The 11,187-nt window shown below is 40.3% G+C and overlaps 1 non-coding gene across 1 annotated transcript; it reads right to left on the reverse strand.

The window, feature by feature from the left end:
• Positions 1-5,555: 5,555 nt before the first annotated feature.
• Positions 5,556-5,662, reverse strand: LOC141650634 (small nucleolar RNA R71). The gene has a single exon (XR_012546655.1). It is a non-coding gene; the product is annotated as a small nucleolar RNA R71 (small nucleolar RNA).
• Positions 5,663-11,187: the final 5,525 nt, after the last annotated feature.

Genomic DNA, 11,187 nt, shown 5'->3' on the forward strand with positions numbered 1-11,187 from the left:
CTAAACCACCCACTACTACTAGACCTCGTGTGAGTCCGTCTTAGGAAGACTACCTCACACAATCTATAGGGTCTTTATCTCTGGAAGATAAAGATGCCAAAGCTAGTGGGAGCTCTAGCAATCAAGTTCTTGCTTCAAAGGGCAAGAGGTTCAAGAAGAAGGGAAAGAAAATCAAGAACTTCAAGCAAGTTAATGATGAGTGCCATTATTGCTATGGCATGGGACATTGGCTAAGGAATTGCCCTATGTATTTGCGAAATATAAGGGAAGGACTCATTACTCCAAAAGGTACAATTCCTAAAGAAATTTATGTTATTGATATAAATTATACTTCCACTACGACATGGGTACTAGATACCGGTTGTGGTTCTCACCTTTGTAATCATTTACGGGGTTTAAGAGATGTGGAGAGGCTTAGCAAGGGAGATGTGGATCTTCGACTTGGAAATGGAGCTCGGGTAGCGGCCGAATCCAAAGGAACTTATGTTCTAGCTTTGCCAAACGGTTTTGAGTTGTATTTGCATAATTGTTTTTATGTTCCTACGCTCTCTAAAAACATTATTTCAATCGCCATGCTAGACATGGACGGTTTTTGTTTTGTCATTAAGAACAATCGTTGCTCTATTTCTAGGAATGATTTGGTTATTGGCCAAGCTTCTTCCGTAAATGGCATTTACATTTTAGAGACCTCAAATCCGACAAATGATATTTATAACATTCAATCAAAGAAACTCAAAACAAGTGACCCAAGTGAAGCGTTCATTTGGCATTGTCGATTAGGTCACATAAACGAGAATCGCATCAAAAGATTAATTTCTACTAATGTGATTACACCATTTGATTATCAATCATTTGGTACATGCGAATATTGCCTACTTGGCAAAATGACTCGTAATCCTTTTAGTGGTAAAGGGACTCGAGCTAGTGAGCTATTGGGACTCATACACACCGATGTGTGTGGACCAATGAGTATCACCGCTCGTGGTAATTATGACTACTTTATAACCTTCACCGATGACTTAAGTAGACATGGGCATGTCTATTTAATGAAACATAAGAGTGAAGCGTTTGAGAAATTCAAGGAATTTCAAAACAAAGTAGAGAACCAATTGAACAAAAAGGTAAAAGCTCTACGTTCCGATCGTGGTGGTGAATACCTAAGCCTTGAATTTGATTCACACTTGAAAGGTTGTGGTATTATATCACAACTTTCTCCACCCGGAACACCACAACTCAATGGTGTTGCCGAAAGGAGGAATCGAACCCTACTTGATATGGTTCGATCCATGATGAGCCAAACCGAGTTACCGAACTCGTTTTGGGGATTTGCGCTTCAAACCGCAATTAGATCTTTGAACAATAGTCCCACTAAATCCACCGAAAAGACTCCATATGAGATGTGGACGGGAAAGATTCCCAATATATCCTATATGAGGATTTGGGGATGTGATGCTTACGTCAAGACTAAAGCCGACAATAAGCTTGCCCCAAGATCCGAAAAATGCACCTTTGTAGGTTACCCCTCGCATTGTCGAGGATACTACTTCTACAAACCTCAAGAAAACAAAGTGTTTGTGTCTAGTGAGGCTGTCTTCTTAGAAAGTCAATTTATTTCTAAGAGACAGAGTGGGAGAAATTTTGAACTTGATGAAGTTCAAGAGCCACAAACCGAGGTAGAGACGCATGAAGATGTTCCTTCGTCGTCTAACGCGGTAGTACCTCCTCCACTAAGAAGGACGGGCCGAGTAATTCGCCATCCCGATCGATATGTGGGACTTATCGAGGAAGATGGAACACTCGATGTGTTGCTTATGGAAAGTGACGAGCCCGCCACCTACAAGGCCGCAATCTCTAGTCCTAATTCCACCTTATGGCTTGAAGCCATGAAGTCCGAAATGGATTCTATGCTTGAAAACCAAGTTTGGGACTTGGTAGATTTGCCTAAAGGGGCAAGACCCTCCAATGCAAATGGATATTCAAGGTCAAAAATGGCATAGAAGGACATGACGATGTCTACAAAGCTAGGCTAGTGGCAAAAGGATTTACCCAAGTCCAAGGTCTCCATTATGATGAGACCTTCGCCCCCGTAGCCATGCTAAGATCCATACGGATTTTGTTAGCGATCGCCGCATTTCATGATTATGAGATATGGCAAATGGATGTCAAAACCGCTTTTCTAAATGGGCATTTAGAAGAGGAAGTGTACATGATACAACCCGAAGGTTTTGTTGATTCTAAAAATCCTAACAAAGTGTGCAAGCTTAAGAGATCCATTTATGGTCTTAAGCAAGCATCTAGAAGTTGGAATCATCGATTCAATCATGTTATAAAAGAAAATGGTTTCACTCGAAATGTTGAGGAACCATGTTTATACATGAAATTCAGTGGGAGCAATGTTGTGTTCCTAATCTTGTATGTCGATGACATACTACTCATTGGAAATGATATTCCAATGTTGTCTTCTGTTAAGAAGTGGTTAGGTAACCACTTCCAAATGAAGGATTTAGGAGAGGCACAACGCATATTAGGTATCCGGATCTATAGAGATAGACCCAAGAGGATATTGGCACTAAGTCAAGAGTCTTATGTTGATAAGATTCTTCGACGATTCAGCATGGACAAATCCAAAAGGGGTTTGGTGCCTATGGTAACCGGAACGATATTGAGCCAGGCTCAATGTCCCTCCGAACCCCATGATGTTGAACGCATGAAGTTGATCCCTTACGCTTCCGTTGTTGGATCAATTATGTATGCCATGATATGCACACGTCCTGATGTCTCGTATGCCTTGAGCATGACGAGTAGATATCAAGGAAATCCAGGTGAGAGTCACTGGATTGCTGTCAAGAACATCCTTAAGTACTTGAGAAGAACTAAGGACTCTATCCTTGTGTTTGGAGGAGACACTGAGTTGCGTGTTAATGGATACACGGACTCAAGTTTTCAAACAGATAGAGATGACATGAAATCACAAGCTGGTTTTGTTTTCATGCTCAATGGTGGTGCCGTAAGTTGGAGAAGCTTCAAGGAAGTCAGAATCGCGGATTCGACAACGGAGGTGAGTACATAGCAAAGCATCGAAGCGCCAAGGAAGCTATGTGGATCAAGCAATTCACGGAAGGTCTAAAAGTAGTACCTACCGCCGATGATCCCATCACTCTCTATTGTGATAATAGTGGGACGATCTTCCAAGCTAAGGAGCCAAAGTCTAGTAATAGATCTAGACATGTACTTAGAAAGTATCATGTAATAAGAGATTTCATTGAAAGAAAGGAAATTGCGATTTGTAAGGTTGGGACGGATGACAACATAGCCGATCCGCTCACCAAGCCTTTATCGCAGCTAAGCATGATGGGCATGTTGCGTCCATGGGACTTAAACGTGTACCAAATTTTTGTTAGATTTTGAAATGAAATAAAAGTGTTGTTTTTGTTCATGTTCATAATCGCATTTGTCTTTTATCCTTAATTTATACTTTGTTACATCCAAACGGGTTGTAGAGACAATTGAACCCCGTTAAAGTGAACATGGATTAACATTGTTTTGCCCATAGTTACTTATATGAGGTGACGTCTCGAAGTGACTAGAGTGTGAGGCGATTGATGGCAAGTTCAAGTGCCATACAGTCATGTGAGATGACTAGTCGATCACATAGGCAGACTGTTAGGAACATTTTGTCGGGCCTAATGACCGCTTATAGAGTTCTGGCAAATTTATATAGCCTGGTCGTGGCGAGAGCTACTATAGTGTTCTAATGAGTCGATTCTTTTGACTAGAGACTATTCGCCTAAGATGGCACGATTTGATTAACTTTGATTTGTGTTACTACGACCTTCGTAAATGGGGTCAAATGGGCATATTTTGGGTTATGATGGTGTGGCTAGTCGAAGGGAATGAGTGCGATAGGAATTGTCCACCCCTTGTCGGGTTATAACAATATCTCGGGGCCACTCGAGGAGCAATGAACTGGAAATGCGTGGCCACGCTCGGAAGGTATCCGAGTGGATAAATCCGGTCAATCGTTATTCTCCGGATCGAGGAAACCACTCTCGATATGATCACTTGCAAGTACGACTGAAAGAGACCTTGCATTGAGTGGGAGATAGTAATAGGACAAGAGAATTAGTGACGCACACTTGTCGAGGACAAGTGGGAGATTGTTGGGAAATGTGTCCTCAACAATAGTGCGATCACATGATTTAAATATCGTTATTAAATCTCATTTTAAAGAATACAATTGGGAAGTAATATTGTTATGTCAATCGGTCAACATATATCGGTAATGATTGGCCGACTAGAGTTTGACATTACTGTCGTATGACGGTGGTGATCGATTGACCCCTAGGTCATACCTATAGGGCGATACTCTTAATTGATCATTTAATTAATCGTATAATGTTACGAGTTAATTAAATTACTTGAAAATTGACGGACGATTTTGGAAGTAAAATTTACGTATCAAATTGAAATGTGATTAAATGAGATACGGTCCGAGTAATTGAATTGTATAATTACTCGGATGAAATAAATTGTTTAATGTAACAATTAAAATGAATGAATTATTATAAATTCAATCAGTTGAAATTTATAAATGGTAAAATATTTTGGCACAAGTAATTATGAAATTACTAAGTCGATTTTTTTATGTGACGTATTTTTGATAATACGTTGATTTTTAATATGTTAAAAATACATAACAAATATATGTGACATGTGACATGTAACATATAGACAATTGACAAAAATAATATGGACACCATATTATGTAAAGTGCCGAAAATAAGAGGAGGAATGGACTTAATATTGTGTTTATATTTTAATAAGAAAACATGATGATTAAAAAGTAGTCTAGCCATGCAAGCCTATGAACATTGTTAAGAGCAACAATTTCATGCATTGGCTCTTTCCCTCCTCCACTCCCACCGGTTTTTGGGAAGAAAAATACTTGAGATTTTTCCTTATTTTTGCCTAAATATTCACTAAGAGGTAGTGTATGATTATTCATTCTTTTACTCATCAAAATATAAGATTTCTAGAGAGACAAAAACTCTCTCTTCTTCTTCTCTCCCACATAGCCGAAATTATTAAGGGTATATAATAATTTTGGGTCATTTTTCTACTAGATTAATATTATACTAGTATTTATAATATTAATTAGATTAAGTGTTAAGCCTTGGGTATAAAGCTTGGGGAGAGATCTTATACTTAGATCTTTGTTCTTCCATTGGAAAAGCTCAAGAACAAGAAGAGAAAGGTGATCTCTCTTGTGCCCTAATAGCCGAAATCTACAATGTAAGGACATGATTTCTACTCTATTTATTTTATTGTTTGCATGCATAAGATCCGTTTTAATTTTATGACAAATTAGTTTAGACATATATGAGTATGTTTATATGTATATGAATCTACATTTCCTTCACTTATTTCCTTTTTCTCTAATTGGCACCGCGAAACAATGGTTGAAAGGCCTTGATAAGGCTACTCTCGGAATTGATTCTTGGAAGAAATTGGCTCTAGCTTTCTACAAAAAGTTCTATCCACCGGAAAAGACTAACATGCTAAGAGCTCAAATTACGGGCTTTAAGCAAAGAGATGAAGAATCTTTGTATGAAGCTTGGGAGCGATTCAAGGGAATTTGTCGCTCATGTCCTCACCATGGACTTAGCGAGTGGTTCTTGGTACAACAATTTTGGAACGGTCTTTATGAAGACTCAAGAAACATTCTCAACATGGGATCAAATGGAATGTTCACCGAAGTTGATGACAATCAAACTTGGAACAAGATTGGGGAAATGGCGGTCCATAATTCACAATATAGTAGACCTCGCAAGGCTACTAGAGGAGGAAAGCATGAAGTGGACTCTATTACTCAATTTGGTGCTCAACTTAGTGCTCACATTGATACCATCAATTTGAAATTTGAAAAAGCTATGGCTAGGCTTGAAGAAGCCTCAAAATCACCAAAGCATCATGTTAATGCCATGACGGCATCTTCAACAATCCCAAGTGGGATATGTGAGAATTGTGGAACTTTGGGACATGACCAAAGTGAATGTATGGGAAGAAATGAACAAGTAAATGCTTTTCAAGCATACAAGGGTGGTACCCCTTATTCCAATTATTACAATGAAAACACCAAATTCCACCCAAATCTCTCATACAAAAGCCAAAATGTTCAAAACCCTCAACCAACATACACCCCACCCCCCATGAGAAACCAAAATCAAAGACCCTTTTACAACCAAAACCAAGGTTACCAAAATCAAACTGCATACAATCAACAAAATGACCAAGGTTTTGATGTTCAAAAAGCGGTCCTCCAAATGCAAAAGAATCAAAAAGAGTTCTTCACTCAAATGCAAAAAGATAGTCAAGCAAAGGAAATCACCATCAACAACATCCTAGCTCACACCAAAATGTTGGAAACCCAATTAACTCAACTAGCATCTTCAAACTCACAAAGACAAAAGGGGCAATTACCACCTCAAAGTAATCCCCCAAGACATGAAACGGTTAGTGCCATTCACTTGAGGAGTGGTACAAAGTATGAAGCACCGAAGAAGCAAGTTGAGGATGAAGTTGTGGAAGCTAGTGACAAAGAAGAAATTGTGCAAAACTCCAAGGATGGAGAACCATCAAAAGAAGAAGTTTCAAAGAAAAATGAAGACAAGGCCAAGGAGAAGGAGCCCATTGTGATTAGACTTCCTTTTCCGAGTCGTCAAGCCAAGCCCAAATTTGATGACCAACTTGGAAAATTTATGGAGATTTTGAAGAATTTGGAAGTCTCGATTCCTTTCACGGAATTAATCAATCACGTGCCGGCCTATGCAAAATACATGAAAGACATCCTCACGAAGAAGAAGTCAATCCGGAAGCTTGAGACTATCGCCTTCACTAAGGTGAGTAGTGCAATACTTCAAGGGAGTTCACCTCCAAAACTTAAAGATCCGGGAAGCTTCTCAATACCGTGTACCATTGGCGACACCACGATAAACAAAGCCTTGTGTGATCTAGGGGCTAGTGTGAGTGTTATGCCGTACTCGGTGAGTAAAAGGTTAGGGATGGGAGAGCTTAAATGCACCAATATCACACTCCAAATGGCCGATAGATCGACGAAGACACCATTAGGGATATGGGAAGATGTTCCCGTAAGACTTGGGAAATTCTTCATCCCGGTGGACTTTGTCATTGTTGACATGGAAGAAGACTCCAATATTCGAATCATTCTAGGTAGACATTTCTTGCACACCGCGGGTGCGGTGATTGATGTGAAGCATGGAGAGCTCACTCTAGAAGTGGGAGATGAGAGCATAACTTTCAATCTTGAAAAGACCATAAGAGCTCCCCGTTTGCATGAACCATGTTTTATGGTTGATCATTATAGCCGGAAGGATGATAGGAAGAAGTCGGAATTCCAATGGAAGAAGAAAGTTGATGATGCTCCATTCAAAGAGCAAGTGAATTGTAACAAAGAGAGCTTGAAAAGCTCACCAAAGTCAAGCAATGAAGAGGATGGCCTCATTGGCCAAGACAAGAAAGTGGGAGAGTTGTCTTTATCAACTCAAGAGATCTTTAGTGACCAAGTAGATGAAGTTTGTGGTCTTTGGGACGATGAGTTTGAAGGGATCTTCAATCCCTACATTGGTAATGCTATCGATAAAGACCAACATGAAGGACAACAAGGGCAAAGATCTATTGAAGATCTTTATCATGATAATGAACAATCTTTTGACTACTTCTTCAAGGTGTTGAGCAACATCAACAACACCTTGGACATGCCCCCATGACATCTCACTAAGGATGAGAGTTTGGTGGAGTTCCTTTCCAAACCACCATTTATAAATATTTCTAACTCCCTAACTCGCATTTTAATTCTTACATTGCATTTTTGTTATTTTTGGATTTTTATGCTTTGATCAAGATATTTATCATTTTTGAGAGAAGTTAGGGAGGGACTAATGATTTTATTGATGTGTAATGCTTTAGCTTAGTGTGGATATAGCAATTGCCTAGGCTATTCATGACTTAGTAGTGCCCCTACAATGAAGAACACGGGATTTGAAGAATGGAAATGACACGGGATATACAAGTACACGGATGGAACTGAATCCGGGTAAACTAGGAGGAATCCGAGCGTCCTTCAGGGGAATCCGCTCGTCTTTTGGGAATCCGGGCGTCTGTTGCAGAATCCGTCCGTCCAAATGAGCTGCAGAATTGAAAAATGTGGGACTGTTGAAGAATCCGAGCGTCCCAGCAGAGAAGACGCTCGTCTGGAAGAATCCGCTCGTCTTTGCAGAAAGACGCCCGTCTTTTTGCCAGTGCAAAATAAGAAAACTCGCTGTTGCAGAATCCGCCTGTCTTTATTGGAATCCGCTCGTCCTGCAACTGAAGAATCCGAGCGTCCCAGCTGAAAGACGCTCGTCTTTAGGCGAGAATTCTTGAACCCAGATTAAGAAGAATTCGAGGGTCCCGAAGGGAATCCGCTCGTCTTCCCCCTACAGTTCGAAAATTTCGGGTGTTTTTAAATACCCCTCCCATATTCATTCTTTCATTCATACATTCAAAACACTACCATAAACCCCAAAACCCCAAAACCCTCATCCTCTCCATCACCAAAACAAGATTTCCTCAACCTAATTCAACAAAATCAAATTCAAACTTCCTTTCAACAACAATTAATCACTCCTTTTCCAACAATAATCAATCCAAGCACCAAAATCTTCAACCTTTGAGTAGATTTTTGAAATACAAAGGCAAATCCTTTCATCTTAATCGATTTGGGTATAATTGGAAATTGAAGATTTTCAATCTTTTCTTGGTATAATCATCAATGGCAAGAACAAAAGGATCAACAAAGGCACTCAAGGCAAAGGCACTCTCAAAAAGGCAACAATGCCTTCAAGCAAAGAAAGCCTCAATAGCTATGGTGGTTGCTAGTGCAAACTTGGAAGTTCAACAACAACAAAATCCTCCCTTGGAAGCAACAACATCAACAACTCCAGAAATTGCTCAATTATCAAACTATCCGGAGGTAATTTTCATTTCTAACTCCCATAGGGATACATTTTCCAAGTATGTTAAGAAATCCATTCTACCCACCAAATTCATATGTGAAGATGCCTTGAATAAATTGGGTGTCCTTGAACAAACGAAAGCCTTCTTTGAAGCCATGGGGTTGGGAAAATTGTTTACTACAAGAGAATTTACATACCCCTCCCTTACCTTGGAATTCTTAAGTTCATTGAAAGTGACTAAGGTAGAGACTAGAGAATACATCGAGTTTCGCCTTGCCAATGTGAATAGGCGCATCACCTTTGATGTTTTGAGTAAAGCATTAAGTCTTAGTGATACCCCTCGTTATTATAAGAAGCCCGAAATATATGACCCCGCTCCTCTTTGGGAGGCGATTTCCGGGAAGAAATTTGAGAACTCTCATGCTTGTCGCGCTCTATTAGTCCACCATCCGGGCATTAGAGTGTGGCACAAGGTCATCGGGAATACTATAATTGCAAGAAAAGACACTAACCACTTTACCAAGCTCGATTGTGTTCTACTTGAGTCGGCCTTAAATATTGGAAGGGAATTCAACAAGCCTTACAATTCTCTAAGGCTTTTGGTGGAAACATGGCTCAATGTTGATTGTGGAAAGGAAGGCACCGCTTTTATCGTAAATGGAGGTCTAGTTAATCTCTTGTCCAAGTACTTTGATCCGAATTTCAATAAGGATAGCAAGTATGTGGCGAAAAAAGGGGGTCATCTCATTGACATGGATGCCATGATTAACAAGTATAAGTGGGTCAAGCATAATCCTCTTGACACCAAATATGGGTGGCTCACCAATGATGCTAGATCTTTCACTTTGCCTTCCAAGATATGCCGTTTGAGTGTCCATCGAACAAACTACCTTCTCCCCCTCTCAAAGGAAGCCGAATACATCATCCGTCAACAAAGGGGTGAAATTGGAATGCCCTCCTCCTCCATTGTCACACCACCCTATCCATTCAAATATCAAGAGTTCAAACCCGAAGGTGTTGAAGTGGGCAATGACTACATGACTCTACTTATGCAAGAGATGCACAAACAAGCTTATAAGGATCGGGAAGATGCATACTTGGCCCAATATCCACCCCTCCTTCATTTAGCTAGGCAAGGACTACTTGATCCTTCATGTCCTTTGCCTAGTTGGGCGGATAGGGAAGTTTTCTTTCCAAGTGCATCTAGGAGTGAAAGACCGGGTGACGATGAGGTTGTCGGTGATGAGGTTGTTGATGATGAGGGCATTGTTAAAGAGGTAAATGAAGAAGAAGAGGCTAATGAAGATGATGAAGAAAGTGATGAAGGGAGTGAGCAAGGGAGTGAAGAGGGGAGTGGTGATGAGTCCACTTCTATTAAGGAAGATGATGACAATGATGATATGGTGGAAGACTAGCAAGCTTTGGAGGCTCCTACCCTCTTGAGGTTTGTCTACTTCTTTCTTTGTTTTATTTATTTTATCTTGATCTTGGTTGGAGAGTCCTAGCAACATGAGAAATAACACCTCGGCCCCATTGAGGTGTTCTTATTTCATTGTTCCCACTTTTGAAAATCCAAAATGACAATTTAGTTTCATGCATTGCATCTTGTGTGCATGAACTACCCCAATTTTAGGACATTAGAAATAATATCTATCTCGCTTTGGGGAAGTACATGCATACGCAACGAGAGGTAATCTAAATTACGCTCTCCGTCATAAACAAAAACCATGCATCATGTAGTGTAAATTAGTGTAGCTTGCATTTAGTGTAGAATTCATGCATCATGTTTGCATAGTTTCCCATCATTTTACGGCGCCCGTCCAAGAGGGGCAATCCGAGCGTCTTCCCCCTTTGGACGCCCGTCCAAAACACGCCCAATCCGCCCGTCTTCTCCATCTGGACGCCCGTCCAGAATCACCAGAATCCGCCCGTCCCGTGCCCTGGACGCCCGGATTCTCTAACAGCCATTTCGTCTTCTACAAGCTTCGAGGAAGTATGCGCATATTTTTATAAGACCGGCAAAATGGAGACCGGAGTCTCCCTAGAGACCGGCGATTCCTCAAGGACTTAATCGTCATTTAAGCCCTTAGTAAACCCTAATTTATGTAACTAATCCCCACTATAAATACCCCATTAGTCTAATTAAATTAGCATGTTCTTCTTAGCAATCTCT

Source organism: Silene latifolia, chromosome 3 (genome assembly GCF_048544455.1).
Source record: "Silene latifolia isolate original U9 population chromosome 3, ASM4854445v1, whole genome shotgun sequence".
Lineage (NCBI taxonomy): Eukaryota > Viridiplantae > Streptophyta > Magnoliopsida > Caryophyllales > Caryophyllaceae > Silene > Silene latifolia.